At 37.6% G+C, this 23,564-nt stretch overlaps 1 protein-coding gene across 1 annotated transcript in view; it reads right to left on the bottom strand.

The window, feature by feature from the left end:
* Positions 1–23,564, bottom strand: part of MUSK (muscle associated receptor tyrosine kinase) — a 105,484-nt gene that overhangs the window by 58,930 nt on the left and 22,990 nt on the right. The gene's annotated exons all lie outside the window — the stretch shown is intronic.

The following is a 23,564-nucleotide window of genomic DNA, read 5'->3' as shown; positions in this document are numbered from 1 at the left end:
TTAGAAATACAATGTTAGGCACAAAAGCCAGAAGAAAGGAAAAGCAAGGAAGGCTCCATCTTTAAGGGAACAGGTGGTTAAAAAAGGCATCAAATGTTTAAAATACAGCTGAATCTGACCCCTGAAACAAAACTGAGACTGCTTTTAATAAATCCTGTAGTCTAATTCCCATCTGACAAAACATAGAGGTTAAGGAACATGTTAAGCAACGTTACAGGGATACAACTCATTCAAATTCAGAATATAGACAATTCAATAGGACAAATTATAATTTTCTCCATAAATAACTTGTATCAGGGGATAAAGAAAAAGAGAAATATTATAGAGTCAAAAAGACTTAGGAGGCATAAACTCATATGCAATGTGTGGATGTTATTTGGATTCTTACTCAATAGATCAGATGAAGAAAGATATTTTGAGATAATTGGATTAAAACTGTGCAGTCCTGATAGTAAATGGTACTAAGAAATTAGTGCTAATTGCGGATGGGTGGAATAATAAAAATGATAATGCAATTGTATTTTTTTAAAAAATCCCTACACTAAGGTACGTATTGGTTGATTGAATCTATGTCTGGGATTTGCTTTAAAAGAAACCAACAGCAATAAAATAGCAGTAGAATCAAAGAAACAAAATCAGTAGACTGTTGATCGTTGTTGCTGGTGGGTAATGGGAACATGGGAGTTCACTATATTACTGTACCTACTTTTCTGTAAGATTGGAAATCTTACAATAACATTTTAAAATATTGCTGTGGAGCCTACTCCACAGCTCCAGAGAACATGTGATGAGACCTACACTTCTTCTGCCATTCAAATAGTATCAAGTTTTAGAAAACTCTGAAACTGAAGGCAAGTAAGGCTCTGAGGAGGAACATTTGGCAGAGGCAGCAATCCTAAAAGCCTCAGAAATATCTACCATAGTTTTAGATCAAAATTCTATGAGGGATAATCCTAAATTGAAACGAAATGTGGGGAAAATTTTCCCTACCAGGTGAGTTATAGAGCCTGAAAGATTCCATAGCACAATGAGTGGCAGTAGCCATAGTGATCAGCAGAGTTGGCTGGAAAAGTGAGTGACCCTGTGGGGTTTCATGGGGCACGTTGCTACGAGTGCCCCATGCTTGGTTTAATTATCTGCTGTCTGTGTCTTGAACTTACTAGCGATTTTTGGATTAAAATCATTGTCATTTGCACCTGGCCCACAGGTTATGGAGCCAGTCCTGGTAGTCAGGGATAAACATGTCACCTTAAAAGAAGGCGTGAAGTCTGTACCTCTACTGAAGTTCCAGAAAAGCAGGACTCCAAGGTGAAATAGGAAATTAAAAAGTTGCATTAAAAAAAAAAAGTTGCATAATGAATGACTCGGAAGGATCAAGTGTCAATCAAGATTAAGTGACAGGCTGTCCTCCCTGGAAATACTAAATTTCTCAAGACCAGCCAGCTTGGAGGCAGTGCACACTTCTTCCAGATGTACCGCAGTGACACACGGTGACCCATCTGACCACCCGATGGGAGATTTCTCCCAACTCAGTCCAAACTCACAGGTTGTGTACTCTTGACAACAGACTGGCTGGCATCCACTGCATTGTTAAGTCTAGTGAGTGGGTTAAGAGGGGGAAAAGGCCAGGAATAAAAGGGAAGCTGTTTTTTGCGCACCCACATTCTTGCCAAAAGATAAAATAGAACTTTCCCCTTTTTCCAGTATTGAAAGATGTCTTCCACCCTTCCTGCCAGTTTCCCCCTTCCCACCCCCAAAGAAGGCATCCTAGCAAGGGTGCTCTCCGATATTTGCTTCTTTTCTAATGTTTTCTGACTATAATTGTAGAGACATAGATTGTACAACATATCTGAGTCCATGTTCATCATTTGGTTGAAATAGCTTTTTGGGGTTGAGGTTATGCTTGTGTGTCTTACATTTTTTGAGTGTGAAACTACTGTATTCATCATTTTATGGATCGAATTACCTCTCAGATTCTGAAAAAAGCAGGATCCTTGAGAGATTGAGAGTGGGATTATCTCAATCCCATAGGTACTAGAAAAGTGTAACCAGCAGCTACTGCAGGTAACTCTGTACCCTTGAACCTGAATGAGAGCCGTCTGGCTAAAGAGCAAAATAAAAAGATGGATAAGAATGAAATCTAGATACTTCTGCTTTAATTTATAGAGACAAAAGTTTTCACTTAGGGACTGTAAATTCTTCCTGGAAATGCAGTAATAAGGGAGGATTTATTTTGTTCTAATTTACAGCTTTTTTTTTTTTTTTTTACTTTTGGCTGGTATTATATTATTTAGAATATCATTTGGGCTCACTGCAAACTTTTGATGATCTATATTGCACAACATAGCTAAGCATAATGTGAGATGGTAAATAAGATAGAGTCAACATGGCCTTGTAGTGAATTTACTTAATATAATGCTCTGTCCCATATCAGAACCTTCTAGGGGGTCCAGTGGGGCACAGGATGGTACAAAAAAGAGCGGGATTGGCATTTTCAGTGGCTTCATGAAGGTGTGATGGTGCTGATAAACTTCTGGTCTCCTCCTCCAAAAGAGCAGATAGATATACCCTCCTCTGAGCCAGGGTATATTTCATTGTGTGTTGAGAAAAACAACTTTTGAAAAAAACAACTTTGTTTTCCTGAGTTGCTGCCTCAGCATTCTAAAATATGATAACCTTACCACACCCAGAATCTAGACATTTAGATAGGGACTTGAGTTTCAGATGTCTGTCATAAATCCCCACTTTGCTTTTCCTGGGCACCTTTTAAAATGATCACTTAGAGGGAAGCCCTAAAAAAGTGAGTATCTTCTGTCCCAATAACCTTGTAAGTATAGCTTCTTGCTGTCCCACTCTCTTCTCTGTGACCTGGGTCAGAGGACTGCCCTTCCCTGGGCTCACAGGATGTTCCTGAGACCCTGGCTTCTGAGATTTGTAAATAATAAATCTTGTGATTCCATTTCCTTTCTGTGGGTGTGTTGAAACTACGCCTTCAATCACAGTGAACCCATGGGTTTCACTTCCCCAAAGTGGGAGCTGGGATGCTGAGGGAGCTCCTTGCTGACCCCATGTGGGTAGCTTGTGTCCCCTCAGTGCTCTTTATTCAATTAACCAGCTCCCGCTTCTCCACATGCATTGTTAAGTCTAGTGGGTTAAGAGGGGAAAAAGGCCAGGAATAAAAGGGAAGCTGTTTTTTGCGCACCCACATTCTTGCCAAAAGATAAAATAGAACTTGTCCCCTTTTTCCAGTATTGAAAGATGTCTTCCACCCTTCCTGCCGGTTTCCCCCTCCCCAACCCCAAAGAAGGTCACAGATGTCTCCTTATCAAAATGTTTCTCAACACAGTCCCTTACCCTTGTTTGTGTTTCTTCATAGCACTTATCACCAGGTCATAACTATTGACTTGTTTGTTTGTTGGCAGTCTCCTCCTCTGGAATGTAAGCACCATAAGGGCAGAGCTTGCTTTGTTCACTAACACAGGCCAATTGATAAGTAGATAGAGCTCTGCATGGTACATAGCAGCCATTCAATAAATATTTGTTGAATCAGTGAATGAATCAATGAATGAATGACTCTTCTGCTTGGTGATATTGGAGAAAGGGACTTGTCTGTTATGAGTATCACAGCTCCCATGGGACCATCAGTCTCCCAGCTACCCTCAAACAAGAAGGGTATGGGGTTAAGGTGCAGTAACCATCCCAGCTCAGGGCTTCTCTGTCTTACAACTTAGGGTGAAAGGTTAAAGAGCGGGGAGGGGCTGAGAAGGATGAGGAGACAGATGTTAGTCTAATTCTTGGATGGAAAAGTAGAAAGTTTTATTTTTCAATCCAGCTTTATCAGCAATAAAACTGATATTTTTATACCCATCTGTATTTGTTACTAGCTTCAAGCAGAAGAGGTGAAGGAGGGATGAAAAAATTCCACCGTATTTATCAAACGTTGAAAAACAGTAAGGCCAGTTGCAATTAAAAACGAATGCTGACTTTCATGGATAATAATGCGCTGGTAATAATAAACTTAGATGTCATGCAGTAATACACACCCATTATTTTGGTGGTAGCCCCAAACTGACAATGCACTCTAGGTCATCCATTTTAAAAGTAATGTGGTATATTTCATATCAAGTAAAATATCCACTGAATATCCCTATCTTGCATTTTATTTGCATCCAAAAACAGTATAAAAGTGTTTTTGTTACCTAAACTAGTTGCTTAATAGAAGAGGTACAGCATTACTTAGTAATTTAGAGGATGTTTACAACTGTTTTGGTATGGATTTTAAGAAAAAACACGGTGCAACTCTTCTTTCTATAGTCTTATCCATTATTCTCCAATTTGCTGTAAGCCCTATCCCACTTGCTTTCTTGAGGGGGCAAGCAAATTACTGTTCATCTGCATCATGGGAAATAGACATAGGCGATCTGTTTATCCCTGGATTTTCTGTTGTGGTATTCATTCATGAGTTTGGGGCTTTAATTTCTTGTGCGTAAATCTACAGCACTAACTGCAGATTGAGAATCATACTTTCAAAACTGGGCGTAAGCAGCCAGTGATTCCAAAATCCTATATAAAAACATAACCATATTATGTTCTCATTCTCATTCATCCCTCCCTCCTTCCCTTTCTCTTTCCATTTTCCAAAGCACTTTCAGATACATAATAAATCTTATTACTGATTGTCATTTTAAGGTATAATTTGAATTTGTAATAGGGAGATAGAGCTATTACTCAGTCTGAAATTGCCCTGATGGTGCAATGGAAAGCCTAGGGCAGGGGACCCAAATGAAGTCTCGAAATGCACAAGCAGTTTGGCTTGAGATGAATTGCCTCTCCTTTCTTGGTAGGACCAGAGGAATACTTAAATCCCTTATAAATTCTGTTCCTGAGCAATTATTTCAAAGGACACAATGAGCTCACATGGATTTTATTTTCTGTCATTTTTTCCCTTTCTTCATTTAATTCTAGTGTGCCTTAAGGAGATTTTTTAAAGGTTACTTGATTCTAACCAGCAGTGACTGCTGGAAATGAAGTGAAAGCAAAAAAAAAAAAAAAAAAAAAAAAAAAAAAGAATCACACAGGAGCAGGTGAAATGATTTTATCTAAGTTTGATTGTATACAGCCTGATGTTTGGAAATAGAAAAGCATTTCAAATACCTTATTTGAGATCCTAAGGAGGTGCTGTTTCAATTACTATCAGCCTAAAGTTTATTTCTAGAGCCAAATGGTATCATATGAGAACTTGTGAATCTTATCCAAAATACATAAAAGTTTAGGTTAGAACAACACAAAGCTTGAATCTTAATCAAGATAGAAGGTGCTCACTTGGAAGAAAAACTCTTATTCTACAAAGTAGAATTTTTCCCCCCAAACAAATCCATCTACTTTCTTCTAAACATATTCCACAAAATAGATGTATATATCTACAATTAAAATTAATTTAAATTTGATTGATTTGATTTTGTTTCAAGCAGTTTCATAATACTTGTCTTCTTGGAATAATAACAATAAGAACCTAAGCTGGCATCTTGACATTTTTACATTTCTCCAAAACTTGTAACACCTTCCCTTCCCACTACATCCCCTTCCGCCAAAAAGGCTTTCAGTCAAAAGGTAACTTTCTGTTACAACCAGTGTGAGATTTATAGTCTCAAGCTGATTTATGTCATTTTGTTTGCATTTTCAGAGTTTACTTAATAAAAGTAAGTGGTCAATAAGTACATTATAAAACAAAGCAGCCTATCTAATAACACTCAGTCAAATGCTGACAATATTCCTGGTCCATCATTTGTTATTTCCTAAAAATAATAAAATAAAATAAAATAAAATAAAATAAAATAAAATAAAATAAAATAAAGTAAAATAAAATAAAATGAAATAAATAAAAATAAAAAAATAGGCACCTAGAATTGTCTATAAGGTCAGCAAAAAATAAACAATTGAATAGAACCATATATTTAAAAAGAAGGGCAGAAAGAAAAAAAATACCTTTAGTATCTTGTTCAGGTTCACTTTCTTCTATTAATAGAAACAAGACAAAACACACACAACACACACAACAAACATACAAACAAAAACAACACATCATGAAAAGGGAAAATCTTTGACCACAGAAACATCAGTTGCACAACAAGATTAATTAGAATCTGCTTGTTTCTTATTTCAATAAGAAACAAGTGCAATCAAGGGAAATTCCTGACCTCTTCAAGCAAACTATTAAATGACATAAAATTTCAAATGACTACTTTTAGTCGGGCAGTACGACACAGATAATCAACTACAGCATACCCAACAGCATAGCTCATTCATGCATTTTTATTTGAATGTTGACAATCCCCCTTTCTTTCAAGGCAACAGGCTGCCTACTATTCTGATAAATTGTGTTTTCCCTTTGTTAGCATGGCTTCTCCTTTTACAAGGTCCTGCTGTGAAGTCAGTGAGGTTGACTCTGGGATCTCAACTATCATTTCTATGGCAATAGACTCATGTTGTGGTAAACAGAGGATTAGGGGGTTTCTGCAGAACAGAGCCTACCACCAACAGAGATTCTCTCCTCTTACCCACTCCCTAAGGCTGCTCCCAGAGCAGAGAGGAGCAAATCACTATCTTGCAGGAAACTACCAGTGAAGCAGGCTCCAAAGGAAAATGTAAAAATGTCTATGCGGTGTGTGCAGAATCGAGAATTTGTGATTTTTTTTAAATCCTAGAAAAGAGACAACCATCAAATTGATTGTTCCAAAATGTTTAATATAATAACTGTATCAGATGTAGATCCCACATGGAGCTCTGTTTCTCTTTCCTGAAAGTTTATTTATGTCAATTTAGACAAGCTGACTGTAGCATTTGTTTATAAGTATAAAATAACTATGCTATTGTTAACGACTTTGAATGCTAAGGATGTATTTGCATAGTTCTTCCCAGGTTATGGATATTTGCACACATTATCTCCTTTAACCCTGATCATATACCTGTGATTAAACATAACTGATATTATTCAGCCCATTTTCCAGACGAGGAATCTGAGATTCAGAGCCTTGCTGCAGGGTCAGAGCCAGAAATGCCCCTCCAGACATCAATTCCCCCTTCTAAGGTGCTTCATAGTAAGAAATCCTCATTTTGCACTTAATGCTCAACCCTCTTAAATGTAAGCGAACTTATAATTTCCCTTTTAAATTGTACTGACTAAATGTTCCCTATCTCCACCAACCAAGTCCGTGGCACATTCCTGTTTTATTTTTTGAAGGTCAAAGACTACATGAAAGTTGTTATATTTGAATACATTTATGGTTAAAAGGAGAGTTAGAAATGTACCTACACAAAGAAAATCATTTTTTACAACACCCCCAACAGTGCCTGGTATTTTTCATACTGAAAACTGGTCATGTGGACACTTGAAACTGCCGAGTTCCCTGGTTTCCAACACAGACATTAATCAGGAAAAATAACACGGAGGTCCATGTTTGGACCAGATTAGCCCAAATGAAAAATTGCATTTGGATGCCTTTAGGCTGGGCATGTTTTCCTAGCTCCCTAACGCAGTTGTACTTATTTCCAGATCTTACTATTTTTGTTTTCCATCAGCCAAGTAACTATCTATGAGTGACTGAGATGGGTATGGGACTCCTATGGGAATATTAAGTGTCTTCATTCCCTGGCTGCTGTCGTTGCCCCAATTTTTTCCACCCAAGTTAAAAGGCCTCCATACATTTTGAGAATCCTATTTCTTCGTTTTTTAAAAAAAAATTATAATTTTTGTTTTTTCTCTTACAATATTCTTTTTTGGGTTCTGGAGCAAGTGCAGGTACATTCTGAGTCTCCTTTTACTTTTGCTCCAGTGGTCTTTGACGGGACCACCCTTGAGAGTGTACCATGAAGACCGTGCTGACTTCCCTTTGCTACCTTTCACTTTGTAACTATTGTTATTACTGCTGTTCATTTTGCTTGATTTCTTTGGAATTGGGAGCAATGTGAAGTTTTGAAAGAATGCACCCATTTTCTCCACTGCAGATCTACAGAACTGACTCGAGAGATGAGAGATTGTCCAAGATCTGCCATTTTCCTAGGAGGAGGGTCAAAGTTCTACCAGAAATTATATCTTCATATAGAGACTCTCAAAGTTTCTTTCTAGGCACAAGTGCAGATATACAGCTCTGTACATATGTATTTACAGTTGCTTATAGATTTATACACATGTATACCACATACACACACAATTAAGATTACTTTAAATTAGAGAAAATGATGCAAGAATAATCTGCAAAACCTATTTAAACTTTAGTACACCCATTCGGTGTATTAGATTATTGGTCATTCTGAGTTAGTCTATAGTTCTAGTTTTTTCCACGTATCCTGCTTGCTTAGCCTATGATCCCTCTTGACTTCAGAACTTACTGTTTTACCACCTATCAACTTTTAAATATTTGGCTCTATGGTCTTTATTCCCATTTAATTGCTCTATGTGTTATGCATCAGTCTCATCTTCCAAACTGATGTGGAATCTCTGTTGAGGGGGTGGAGGCAGGGAGCAGTATAGCATATTTACTTTTGTTATGTTTCCTTTAACCCCTAAAGTTTGGCACAGTCTCTTATAGAAAAAAGAAGATACTTCAAAAAGGAGTTGGGTAGCAATTCATTTTCCTTTTCTACTGTCCTGGAATTGCTCAATAAGACATTTAAAAGAGATAATCTCTGTTGGAGTATTCTGAGATATAATCAACATCCGAGTTAAATGGTATCTGTATCGTTTTCTTGAATACTTTGATTTATGGGGAACTCAGTACTATCATAGCAACCTATTTAAAATACTGTTTAAAAAAAGGAATATATTTTAAATCAAACCAAAATCAGTCTCCTTAGAATTAATACCCACAAGGCTTAGTTTCTACTCCTAACCACTGGACAAAAAAAAGAAGGCCTTCAAATATTTTCATTTTTCCAAGCTTGCTATAGCCCCAGTTTACCATGCTGATTGCTCACTTTTGAACTTTCTTACCTTACCTTCTTATCTTAATTTACCCCAGAACTAAAACTGACACACACATAGAGAGTCTCACAAAGTCACAGAATAGTAAGACTCTAATATTCTACTTCTATGACTAGAAATTTGCATACATTTTTATGTGCATTTATATAAAAATACAGTGAGGTCATATTCCATTGAGAATCATGAATACCTACCACTTGTTTTTATACTTGCTCTTCAATTTTGAATGTGAGTGTTTGTGTGTGTGTGTGAGAATATGCTTTGATTCTAAGAAAGATAAATTAAGTTTTTCCTACTCAATTCACTGTATTAGTTGATTGGAGAAAAAATTTGGAAGGGGAAATCTATCATGTAGGAAGAGGGAAAGCCATCAAAGTTCCCTGGCTGAAATGAACTTATTTAGGAAGACCATGTAGGTCACGTAGATTTTGTGGAGAGAAAGAAACAGACTAGAAGAGAAAACAGGCATAACTGTGGGATCTCTCCCATTCTTCAGACTGCAAGAGTTAGGAGAGCCAAGAAGATAACAGAGATCTGGCCACCTAGGCCAAAGTCTCAATGGAAGCTGTTCTTGCACATTCTTGCTCTTTGTAGGTTGGCATTGTTTATAATTTTCTTTGTAGGCAAACATTAAAGAAATCTCTGATCATCTGGTACTGTCAGAACACCATTCTAGGACTTTTTCATTTTTAAATGATTTGCACAAAGCAGTTAATATAGCAACTAACACACAGCTAGAAAGGACTGGAGGCTAATTTTGAAGCCAGATCTTCTAGCTCTTTCTTTCTTTCATTTATTTTTTTTTTCAGAGCTATTTCTAGCGCATGGTATCTTCCTGACTGATGAAAGCTGTTTCTCCAACTGCCTTTGAAGAGAGTGGGTTTATTTTATTTTTAAATTTCAGTCTGCCTTAGCAAGCTACATTCCAGATATTGATCGTGTTGAGTACCCCTTTTGTAGGTGTTGAAAGCGTACTTAAGTCCTTAAGTCCATTCCTCACTTATCTGAGAAGAGAGGCAGCATTCTGTAGAAAGAGAAGTCCATTGTTCAGACCTTATTATTAAAACATGGGTGCTAGATTATTTGAATCCATTCTTAAATAGGCTACATTTGTCTCATCTAGCATTGTATTTTAAGAGTTATTGCATTGAATAAATAAAATCTTTTTTAAAAAAAAGGGATGCCTCAGTGGCTCAGCGGTTGAGCGCCTGCCTTTGGCTCAGGTCGTGATCCCAGGGTCTGGGATCGAGTCCCACATCGGGCTCCCTGCAGGGAGCCTGCTTCTCCCTCTGCCTATGTCTCTGCCTCTCTGTGTGTCTCTCATGAATAAATAAATAAAATTTTCAAAAAATATTAATGCGTTGGAAATGCCTAGTAGAAGATAAGCACCACAGGCAGCAAAAAAAGAGTCATTTTAGTTGTTTTATTATTTACTTGAAAAGAATTGGCTTAGAGGATTGTTGAAAAGTAATCATATTGAGACTCTGTGGTACTCTGTTTCTGAATACATTCTCCTTTTGTTTTCCAATCATTAGAAGAGCATGTGACGGGATCCCTGGGTGGTGCAGCGGTTTAGTGCCTGCCTTTGGCCCAGGGCGCGATCCTGGAGACCCGGGATCAAGTCCCACATCGGGCTCCCGGTGCATGGAGCCTGCTTATCCCTCTGCCTATGTCTCTGCCTCTGTGTGTGTGTGTGTGTGTGTGTGTGTGTGTGTGTGTGTGTGACTATCATAAATAAATAAAAATTAAAAAAAAAAGAAGAGCATGTGACAATAATAATAATAAACTTAAGTAAATACCTGGATTTTCTTTGCTGACTTCTTGGTAGCTAAAGCAAAGAAACCCGACCCAAGTGTGCTGCCACTGTTTACATTTCTGCTTCCTTTGAAGCAGAGCAATGCATGAGGTTTATCCACTGTGGCTCCATCTCTGAAGGAATCAGAATGCAAGCTCCTTTAGAAAATATACACAGCACCCTCACAAACAGCCTTCCTTCGCATCTTCAAAGTAAGGCTGGCCTGGCTCCGTGTCATCACGATTCTCTAAAGTGGCTTGGGCTGGGAACGTTTCTGTGGCCTTTGAGATAATAACATTTTCCTAGCTTGTAAATATGGATGGTGAATAATGACTACGCGCAAGAAGTGTTTATCAAGTAAATCAGATAAGAGCCACACAAAGTTAACTTGGTTTTAGTTCAGTACTAGATGTAGAGAGAACAACGATTAAGAATATTTTTGTTGAAATGATTCTGAAAATGTATTAGAAGTTTAAGCATAAGCCAATGAAGAAATTGGACTTCAGTTGTGATTCATGTTTCTCCTTCTTTAAAACAGTGTATATTTTGGTTTTAATGGGAAGAGATGTGAAGCTGCTTAATTGCCAGGACAGAAGCCTTTTTTGGTTAACCTTTTTGAAGGTTTTAATTTTGAGATAACTTTAGGGTTCCAGAAGAGTTGCAAAGATAATATAGAGGGTCTCCAAGTACCCTTCACCCAAGTTCCTCTAATGCTAACATATTATATAAATATAGTACATTTATCAAAATCTTAATTTACTTTTAAATAACATTTTGGACCTAATCTCATGAAAATAAAGATACTTGAGCTGTGACAGCAATCAAAGAAAGTAAGGTTTATGAAAAATAAGAATTTATTTATTTTTAAATATTTTATTTATTTATTCATGAGAGACACACAGAGAGAGGTAGCAACATAGGCAGAGGGAGAAGCAGGCTCCCTGCGGGGAGCCCAGTGTGGGACCCTGGGATCACGACCTGAGCCAAAGACAGATGCTTAACCACTGACCCACCCAGGTGCCCCAAGAATGTTTTTTGTTTTTAAAATATTATTATTATTGTTATTTTAGCTCACCAGAAATTTTAGCTGGAAAAAGAAACAGGAGCCATAACCTTAGGCATAAGTGTCACCATAGTACCCTGATTGTCTCAAGTGGCTTGGCCTGAGAACATGGCTGTGGTCTTTGAGATGGAGTTCCAGATGCCCAGATAGGACCACAGGACTCCAAACTGTAGGTCCCCATGTGAACGAGATGACATTTGAAAACTATGTCTAAGAAAGAATACCACATGTTATAATCTCAGTGTTAGTCTGTGAGTCAAATTGCAGCCCATTCTGGTTTTTAGGGCACCCGAGTAGATACTGTCTCATAATCTCTAGTCCGTCTTTTACTCCCTGACTCCATAGCAACCTGAGCTCTCATGATAAATCTGCTCCTCCCACCCAATCACTGTGATATGATCTGTAACAGGGGCTGCTGTTCATCAATCAAAGCCTTGTTGGACCTCACGTCTCTGAAGCTTTCCCTGATCTCCCACCATATCCCCTGTCCTGTATCCTACACAAACTTCTATCACTGCAAATAATTGAACTTTAATTTTTATAATTACTTGTTGCATGCTCATCTTTCTTTCCTCACTGAATTGAAAACTTTTCAAGAAATAAGTCATGTTTTTTATCTCTGTATCCTTGGGAATAACCTCATTCTATGAAATGCAGTAGGCACTCAACAAGTGAATAAATTTGAAGCTTCTTCTAATTTTTAACCTACGAATTATGGATAAGCTAACTTTTTCCTTAAATGTTTAAGCTTTGCCTGGAATAAAGACCTTCCAAGTAGAAATCCTCAAGTCAATGTTTCTAAATGTGTGGGTTCGTAGCCTACTCAGGTAAAAGTCATTTGGGAAGTTGTTAAAAGGCCCTAACACAGACCTATCAGATCTGAATCTATGAGGAATGCATCCTAGAGCTATAACTTTTAATAAGATTTGCAGAGGCTTTTAATGTGCATTGAAGTTTGAGAATCACCGCCTTGGAGGAAGAATTATATTAATCCATCAACTTTGTTATTTCCATCTCTTTCCAAAGAAGTTTTGAAGTGAATATAATCAATGATGTGACAGCAAATTAAATGAAATAACAAACCCATTAGTATCAGGGAAAAGGAGACTTCTGGTTGGTTTAGTGTAATAGATACTATGACTTGGATTCTGAAATACATGCCAGGTAGGGCAAAAAAACAAAGTAAAAATAAAGCACACCATTCTTGCTATAAGAAGGGAAACAAAAGGCCACTTTTTCAGGAGAGATCACCTTCCCACCACCCATAGGCGCTAGATTTTTAAAGCAATTTCTCACTTATGATTTACCTTAATGCAGTGAGTGATGGAATGATTGACATTTTCAACAAGATTTTTAGGCAAAGGGCTATTTCTGTAGTCAGTAAAATATGTAGTAAGTTCAGGATGTGCACTAAGGTTCGTTTGATTTCCTATTGTGTATACCATATTTTTTGTACAGGTTGACTCTAAATAGCCCCCTTCCAGTTTGCCAGTAAAGGCACATCTTCATACAGCTTCTTAGATCAGCTTTCTCCCCCACTGACTTGTGCCAGTGGGGCCAAACCAAAGTTATAATCTCTAACAAGTACCAAGCATGCAGGTATAAAGCATTGTTGATTGAGGATAGATTTATGTTCTTTGGAAACAAGAGGAGCAGTTGGTAATGTTGACATTCTATTTATGAAATCTGAGAGCCTTAACCAACGCTATTCTCTTGGGTAGAATGTAAATAATGTAAACAACAGGCAACAACAACCAGTCTTTATCAAGGAGCCTCCATGTAGACACGGTATATATGCAGGCTTAGTCCATTTAAAAAAATCTACGCTCTAAGTAATACCACCCCCATTTCACAAATGAGGAAATAACTTGCAAAGGTTGAGTTAAAATATCCGACCTTACATAACTAGCAAGTGGCAGGGTCAGGATTAGCACCCAGATCTATCTGATGCTAAAGCATGTGAGCTCTGCAGCGTGCTGGCCTATGAAACATAAACACAGAGAAAGGGAAAACTCAAGAACGGGGTAATGGAAGATGTCCTGGCCTGGGAACTGAGAATTCTGAGCTCCTTGCTAACTTGGACAAAGCGCCGTCTTTTCTAGTCTCAAATTTCCTGTTCTGTAGAATGAGGGATAGAATTGCAATTTCAGATTGAAAACCTATGATTACTCTTCTGATGGAACCAAAGTTAATAAAAATCAACTCTCTTTTAAAGAAACATATACTTTTTTTTTGTCATTGAACTCGATTGCTTCTACCTCAAAGATAAAGATGACACACGGAATAAAGAGCTGTGATTCTCTCTCTGCAAGTGTTTTTAAATCATTGCTTCTGCTGCACAGACATTACATTAGTCCTAGAACTAATACTGGTAACTGTTATCTGAATGACTGTACAGTCCTGTAAGAGCTTTAAATATGTTATCTTCGTTTATCCTTTTAATTTTTTTAAAAAGTTTTTTTAAAGATTTTATTTATTTACTCATGAAAGACACAGAGAGAGAGAGAGAGAGAGGCAGAGACCTAGGCAGAGGGAGAAGCAGGCTCCATGCAGGGAGCCTGATGTGGGACTCGATCCCAGGACTCCAGGATCACTCCCTGAGCCCAAGGCAGATGCTCAACCACTGAGCCATGCAGGCGTCCCAGTTTATCCTTTTTTTTTTTTCTAAAGATTTTATTTATTTATTCATGAGAAACACAGAGCGCGTGCGAGAGAGGCAGAGACACAGGCAGAGGGAGAAGCAGGCTCCATTGCAGGGAGCCCGACGTGGGATTCAATCCCGGGGACTCCAGGATCACAACCTGGGCTGAAGGCGGTGCTAAACCGCTGAGCTACCCAGGCTGCCCCAGTTTATCCTTTTTATAAGAGATGAGACGCAGAGCATTATTAATCTCATTGTACAGGTGGGGAAACCGAGGCACAAAGAGACTAAGTGACCTACCTGACATTACGCAAGTGGTAGAGCCAGGATCTGAACTCAGGAGTTTACTCTAGACTCAGGAGCCCATGTTATTAGCCAGTACGTTAAGTTCCCTCTAAAAATCATGTCTTGCCTAGTTTATCATTCATGGCAGTGAACATACTAATTACAATTTGAAAGTCATATTTTTGATTCCTGAAAGGAATAATTTAAGTAATAGCATTTGAATTCCATATTGCCACAGCAGTCTAATAGCTTTCGATTATATCCTTACATGATTCAAAGTTGTTATATTTTGAAATCAAGGCCAACGAAGGAAGGCATGGTGTTCCATCCTGCACAGTGTAAGAGGAGTCTCTGTGAATCAATGCATTAAAGAGAAAGAATGTTTCCTTTTTTGTGTATGTATGCTTGAACTGGTGCATCTCATTTTAATACCTAAAAAATGAAAATCAAAGCTTACTCTAATTAGAGTATGCATATTTTGGGTCACAGTAACTTTTCACTTCAAATAATATAATGTCCACATTATTAAACAATTTAAGACAAATCTTTGAGGCATAGCTTTTTTTCTTTAAACCTGCAATTGAAGAGGGCATACCTGTTTTTTAACTTGAGGTAGTTATATTTTGGGGGCAATAATCATTATATATCTTTTTCTTTCCTTAGACAACTTTAGTGACAACTCTTCAACTAAAGGACCACTGTACCATTGTTTCTTGAAGGCGTTATGGAACTTTTTAGATGGGAATGCAACATAACAGCCCTTAAAGTTGAAATCAGTGGATAGTACTCTTCTTTTAGAGCATGCACCTTATTAATCATGCAGGTTTAATTCCCCCCCCACATAGCCCCCAGGGATACCGAAGGCTTATGCCTTTTTCTTTGGTTTGGTTTTTAGATACACAATGTACTCATAACAGCAAATCAAACCTGTTAGTGGCATCAAGCAAGTAGAATTGATGCCGGGAACAGGACCACCGCAAATTTTATTAAAACTGCAATCACTGAGAGCACAGCACACGTTGGGTTTTAAATACCTCTCTCTGTGGCATTTGTCATATTAAGAGCTGTGGCATAAACAAAGGAAAAAGCAAATCAAATGTTGTGTAAACATTATATGATCGCTTCCACTTTTCTAGATGCAATAAGGAAATCTGATCTCTAGGGAAGAGGGCAGCCAGAAGTCTAACAGTTTTGAAAACAGGGCTGATCTCTTATAGTTAGATCTACTGATATTTGCCTCTGGGACATTGTGTGTGTGTGTGTGTGTTTATGTATGTAAATATGTTTATGTGTATATATACATATATAATGTATATATATAAAATGTGTGTGTATATATATGTGTGTATATATAATGATTTGTTTTTATCTTTGGGGATTCAATTGTTGTCTGATATACTGCATATATCTATAAAAAATCTTCCAGAAAAAGGTTTTGATCAACCAAGTCAGCCCTAAGGATACATGGAAAAGCCTTTCAGACTGCAGAAAAACAGACTGACAACACTCAAGGGCCTTGACAAGTCATAGAAGCTCATGCACTGAGGCCACTTACATTCACCAGGTGGCTCACCTTCCCTCCTCACTCCCCAAAATGCCTCTCTCAAAGGGCCCGAGACAGGGTTCTGCTTTTTTGAGGCCTCCTGCAAATGAGGTATTGTTTAAATATTTGGGAAGCCTACAATAACCTTATACCTCAAAGGGTTCTGTTCTTGGTCTTGTTCTGCTTCAAGGGCTCTCATCTACAGCTTTGCCCTGGTGCTAAGCCACGTCTTCCCACTAGTGATTGCTGACAGAGAACCCTCCCCTGGTTCCAGCTCTTCTTCTGTCTAATCTTCTCCTCCATGGTTTAAACTTCCAAGGGTAAAGAAGGTAATAACAGAAAATGCACTGGACAGGGCACCCAGTACATTCCAATGTGCATCTATTTTGAATGGAGTTTCAAGTATTCTACACTCAACCAGTTTCTATATACAAAGCAGAATTTGTCTGAATGTGAAATTCACAGAATGTAATAAAATTGACACTCAGTTCCAAATATATCATTTCATAATAGTTAAGTCAAAGAGTGTAAGGGAAATATGTAAGGATGTAAGAAAATGAGATATTTCTAATTTTTTAAGTAGATCTTTTCCAATGATTTAAAAACTCAACAATGACCTCTCCACTCCAGCTATAAAAAAAAGAATTACATTATATATATCATATTAAAAGTCTTGGGGATCCCTGGGTGGCGCAGCGGTTTAGCGCCTGCCTTTGGCCCAGGGCGCGATCCTGGAGACCCGGGATCGAATCCCATGTCGGGCTCCCGGTGCATGGAGCCTGCTTCTCCCTCTGCCTGTGTCTCTGACTCTCTCTCTCTCTCTCTGTGACTATCATAAATAAATAAAAAATAAAAAATTAAAAATTAAAAGAAAGTCTTCAGTTTCTGTGGTGTAGTGTTTTTCAACATGTTTTTTTAAAGATTTATTTATTTATTCATGAGAGACACACACACAGAGAGAGAGAGAGAGAGAGGTAGAGACACAGGCAGAAGGAGAAGCAGGCTCCATGCAGGGAGCCTGATGTGGGACTCGATCCTGGGTCTCCAGGATCACTCCCTGGGCTGAAGGCAGGCGTTAAACCGCTGAGCCACCCAGGGATTCCTCAACATGATTTTTTTTTTCTTTTTTTCTTTTTTTTATTTATTTTTTATTGGTGTTCAATTTACTAACATACAGAATAACACCCAGTGCCCGTCACCCATTCACTCCCACCCCCCGCCCTCCTCCCCTTCTACCACCCCTAGTTCGTTTCCCAGAGTTAGCAGTCTTTACGTTCTGTCTCCCTTTCTGATATTTCCCACACATTTCTTCTCCCTTCCCTTATATTCCCTTTCACTATTATTTATATTCCCCAAATGAATGAGAACATATAATGTTTGTCCTTCTCCGACTGACTTACTTCACTCAGCATAATACCCTCCAGTTCCATCCACGTGATTTTTTAAAGGGAGAATATTCCTCTGATCAGAAACAGGAAAGTAAAAAATCAGAATCTTGTACTTCAGAGGTTATCTAAAGCCTCTATGATGCAGCCCCTCCTTAAAAACTCCAGCCCTGCTATCCACATCATCCCATTCCTTTGCCACATCCCTGTGCCCCTGAGTGTCTGACTTCCTGGCCTTTAGAGTAGTTGGAGAAAACCATTTCAGTAAAGATACATAAGAGAGACCGTATGGATCATTCTTTGGATACACTCCATAACTAAAGTAGAACATGAGGCAGATTGGAGAAACAGACAAGATTATCTCTTGACTTAAAATACCTTCTAGAGGGCACTGAAGAGTCTCTAAGTCTGTGTTTTCAACCTAACAAAACAAATAAGCAGCAAATATAATTGGTGGTGGTGAGGTTGGGGGTACTACATGGAATCATGCCACTGAAAATTATGCTTTCATCTCTGTGAGGAACTGATTAAAAAAAATCATCTCAAGAGGAAGGAATATTTCTAGTTAAATATTAGGAAATCTTTATGAGCCCATATGATTGCTTTATTTTTGTTTTATCATTATATATTCATTCTTGTATTTGGAGACGGCTAAGGAACTAAGGAATGGTCTCAGCTTGAGGGTAGAAACCACAAACCAAGTGTGATTGCCTTTAAGATCAGTAAGACAAATCTCAATTTCAGAGATACTAAAATACACAGCAAAGAAAAAAAGTGAGCCAATGGTGATTGTAAGAAATGAATGTCTCTGGGATTCACCTCAGAAATGGTGAAATATTTAAAAATGAACATTATAGAATCTATGGAATATGATATGGAGATTTCTCTTGCCCTCATCACATCCTGCCATGAAACCTATCCTAAAGGCCATTGTCACAGAGGTACATGAGATAGGGGCTGAACTTTCCCAAGGAAGAGCCTCCACAGTTATGAGATGGACAACTCTTTTCTGCATTTCAAGTGACCGTGGAATTTGGGAAGCCATAGATACTTTCCCACCAATGTTAAATTAGTATACCTGTATAGTCCCCACCTAGGAGTAGGGCTTCACTTTCCCATGGGCACTTACCTTTGTTTACCTTGAGTCAATAGCACCCAACCCCATGTAGAAAATGCTCACTGAGAAATCAGAACCCAAATTGAATTTTAGTGTTGGATCCTCTGAGCCACTAAGGAATCATAGATTCCAGGTCTGTCCATAAGTAAGAAAGAAGAGTCAAATAGAGGGAGAATCCACTAGCAGATGCTGCCCTCTTAACTCTTTTACTTCCCATTCCATCCTAGGGGCTCCCTTCCTCCTGCAGGCCTCGAACTTTCTGTCTTTATGGATTGATTCCTTCCCTAAGGAACTGGCATGTTTCATGTTCTGTTCTTCAGGACCTCACCCTCAACCTCAGTTCTTCAGCCAATGGCTAAATGTTGTGAATATCTAATCAACATCGGAACCAGTTGCCTTTGACAAAACCTTCTCATCCCTTAGTTTGTTCTAGAGCAGAAGAACTGCAAAAATAGTATGTCAAACCAATGAACAGAAAGATTGATGTCACTTTATCAAAGTAGTATAATGTTTGGAAGAAATGATGTTTTTTCTAAAACATAAATACATGTATTCTTTCTAATTATGAAAGTCTCTATAAAAATTCATAAAGTATAGAGCTATGTAAAATGTATGATAGGTGCTAACCTCCTATGTAATTCTACAGGGAGAGATGATGACTATTAGCATTTAATTTATACACTCTAATATTGAATATATAAAACATACTATTCTTTAATTACTTAATTCTTTAAATAATTCTTTAATTCTTAAAAAAAATTCTTTCATTCTTTTTCACTTGTGAACACACTGATATTTCTAATGAATTAATATTTCTAGCAAGATAGAACAGAACCTTGTACAAAGTCAGTACTTCATAGGTACTTATTAAATGAATAATAATACAGCAAATAATTATATAGTGTTTGCTCTGTACCTGTATTAATTCATGTAATCATTGCAACAACCTAAGAGGTAGGTGCTAGTTTTTTTTAACCTCTTTCTTAGAGATGATGAAACTGAGGCTCATTGATGGAAAACAGACCCAAATCACATATATGGTGTGTAATTGTAAAAGTTAAAGGATATAGATTGATCGCATTCTTAATAGCTGCATGGGATTTTTTTCACATACTTTTATCAGTGTTCTTTTGGTGCAAATTTATTTTATTTTGTTTTATGCAAAGAACAAAGGAAAACACCTCCATTAGACTATAGCAAATAATAGGAATTGTTGAAAGTCTTGATTTTCTTTGTTGCTATCACCCTAGTTGTTGTCCTTTATAAGTAATCTCTTTTCTCTTCAATGATTTAAGATCACCTCTGTGGTGTTTATTATGGTGAATCTGGGTGTAAAACTATTTATGTCCTTCCTCTTCGTTTTTACTGATTGAGACTCGTGTATCTAGTTCTTGAAGATTGAAGTCTTTCATTAATTTTGGCAAGTTCTCAGTCATTAAGCTTCTGAGTATAGTCTCTCATATTTTCTCTATTCTTTCTTTTTGTAATGCACATCCTTAATTATTTCTTTAATTCAATTTTATCTTTCCCATCTCTCTGCACTGAATTCTGAGGAGATGACTTCTAGTATCTCTAACATATCCTTATTCATCCATTGAATTTTAATTATAGTCATGTCTTTCATTTGTCAAAATTATTCGATTATTTATCAGAACTGCCTTTCTTCTTCTAATGTATTTTTCTTTTTTTTCTCCTTTTATGTCTTTAATTAGTTTAAACATATTTATTTTCAAGTCTCTATTATATTGTGTTAGTTGAATTTCCTGGGTTTTGATCCCTTTGTATAAATATATCAGCTAACTCTCACTAATGGCAGTTTGTTTCCTATGGGTGTTATAATTTTGCATTGTGAATTCATCCTCAGTGTTGAGGTTGAATCCTCTGAGGTTGAGACTTTATCATGAAAATCCTGTAAGGTAAGGTAAGGTAAGGTATTTTTAAAAGTTTTTTTGTTGTTAAATCGTTGGCGGTCAACTTTTATGTTAATTTCTCCAGCTTGAGAGCCCCAGACTGTACTGGCAGTGTGAATTTAATATCAAACCTACATGAGATATAGTCCTGAGCATTGAACATAGATTCATTCCTAGGAAAACTTGTTTTCTTCTTTCTCACACCTAGAATTCATGAAGAGACAAGCCTCTGCATTGTCTTTCTGTACCATCAGATGGAATTTTTCTGGTCCATCTTTTCACTTCTATGATTCTCAGCTTTATAGAAAGTTCTCAATGCTAACCTTCCTTAACAGGGGCTCAAGACATTGTCTCCCATCTGCTTAAGAGTCTTAATACTGGTATTCTAAGTTACAGAGATGGACACTTGTGCCATTACCTCCAGGACAATACAGAACCAGTTCATGAGCTTACTGCTGTTTTTTCAATTCCTATTTATTCATGGCCTCTGGAAATATAATTTTATTCTGTGGGTTGTATGACTAACGCAGCAATTCTGGGTGTTTGTAGTAGGAAGATGTTCATGTTATCTTGTCTGTCATTTTGTGGGAGCTATAAGTGTTTAATCCTACATTTGTATATTTGGTACAAATATTGATTAATTGTTTCAACCATTCTTTTGCAATTATTCTCAAATCCTCTTCCCTGTTTTCCTTCCTGGCAAACTACAATGCATGTATCTTGCCTTTGGACTTGGCATTCTACTTTTTCTGAACTTCTACTTTTTCTGCGATGAAGCACATTGATGTTATTCATATTCACAGTCCCATTCTCTATGAAAGCTTTAATGTTACCTAGCAATCCTAGTTCCCCTTGTGAGTCATCTCTCCCATTCCCCACAGCTATTTTAAAACCTTTCCACTCTTCCACAGCCCTCTACCTCCCTTTACAGAAGTATTTTCAGAAGATAAACTTACTTTCTACTTCCCAAAGGAAATAGAAACCAACAGAGCTTTCTCAAATTCCATCTACCAAGCTCATTAACTCGTTTATACTAGAATATACCTCCCCTTTCTCCTTCCTATTACAAGGAAGGAAGTTCCTTCTTCCTAAGTACAGTGATCATATAATTTATCATGGAAGCCTGGATACTTTCGAAGGTACAAGGAGGACTCTATTAATAATTATTCCAGGACAACAGGTGTAAACCAGAACTATCCTGGGCAAACTGGGACAAATGGTCACCCTCTGTATAGGATATATCACTCTACTTGTCCCCTGAATACACTGTTTTGGCTTTCTCAAGCATGACATTCCCTTGAACATCCTACTTCTCTTTTATGTTCAAATATCCTTTTCTCTGAGCCTCTTCTCATTCATATTTTAACATTTTCACTATTGTTTAACATTTTAATCTTGTTACAAGAGAAATCTTGCAAAGCAACCTTACCTCTATACCATATACCTCCAGCTACTGCTCACTTTCTTGACTTTTCCCTTTTCTCTACCAAATTTATCTAAAAATTTGCTGACACCCACTGTCTCTTTTTGTCAGCTCCCATTCTCTGTCATTTATAGAATCTTGGCTTCCCCTCCCGTCACTACTCTTGGCAATGTCACATGTGATCATCTGTTCTTTAATAGAACACACAGTATTTAGCATTATTCAATCTCTTAGACACCTAAGTTAGTTGTCCTCTCTGTTCCTTAGTTTCTTATTATGGTGCCATGATAGGATGTTCCTCACTGACTGTTAGTGAGGTTTCAATAAAATGATCCATGTAAACAGCATTTAAAAATGTTAGCCATTGCTCATCCTTTTGGAAGGACATCCATGTTTGGCTATGCTTGAGTTAGAAGGTTTCATTAGTAATTTTATATGTCACTGTTTGAACCATTTAAGTTAAGACAGAAAAGCGGAATATCTTCCTGTTGCCACTCCAAAGATCCAGCAGCCTGAGGATGGCAGTCTCTAGAGGGAGCTTAACTTTTGTGTTGAAGACTGTTCCATGTTTGTTACGGCAGCTAAGATTTAGCGAAAACACGCTACCAGATCTACAATTAGTATGCCTCTCCTTTTTTAGAAGCTAGAAATGGCAAACAACTTTACTTTTTCTTTTTTTAATATTTTAGTTATCTATTTGAGAGGAGGGGGGAGAAAGCACAGGCATGAGAAGTGGGGAGAGGCAGCGGGAGAAGGTGAAGGAAGGGAAGAAGCAGACTCCCTGCTGAACATGGAGCCAGACGTAGGACTCGATCTCGGGACCCCGAGATCAGGACCTGAGCTGAAGTCAGCCACTTAACTAACTGACACAGTTAGGCGCCTCCCCACTTTTAAAGATTTTATTTTAGTTTTTAAAGATTTTATACAACTGTTCCATGACGATCATGTGCAGGATGTGTAGCCCAGCACTGAATGACATTATGGAGTTCTCATTCTAATTTGCTCAAGCTAATTTTCAGAGTGACAGACACAATATATAACAAATACTCATCTGCCTCAGTGACTATGGCACAGCTTTATCTTCAGCCCTCATTATTGCCCAGTTAGTAGATATTTACAGACACATTCGGAATTGTGCCAGTTGCTTTTCAGTTGGTTTTTCACCTGTTCTGAATTGTCGGTTAACTTGGTCCTTCCTTTAAATAGATCATGTCTGCATTATATCTTGTGAAAATGCCTTAACTATTTCTTTAAGTGGAAGCCAATCTTTCAGAACTTCAAGACAAGCCACACAGATTTGCTACAATTTTTATGCTATAATAGCAATAATTATACTTGATGCCATTTATTAAATGTTTATTATGTACCAGCCACCATGCTAAGCGTGTCACAAATTTTCACAAATATTGGCTGCTTTAATAG

The sequence above is a fragment of the Canis lupus genome, chromosome 11 (assembly GCF_003254725.2).
Source record: "Canis lupus dingo isolate Sandy chromosome 11, ASM325472v2, whole genome shotgun sequence".
Classification (NCBI taxonomy): Eukaryota; Metazoa; Chordata; class Mammalia; order Carnivora; family Canidae; genus Canis; species Canis lupus.
The sequence above is the reverse complement of the archived record's forward strand: the minus strand, read 5'-3'. Positions and strand labels throughout refer to the sequence as shown.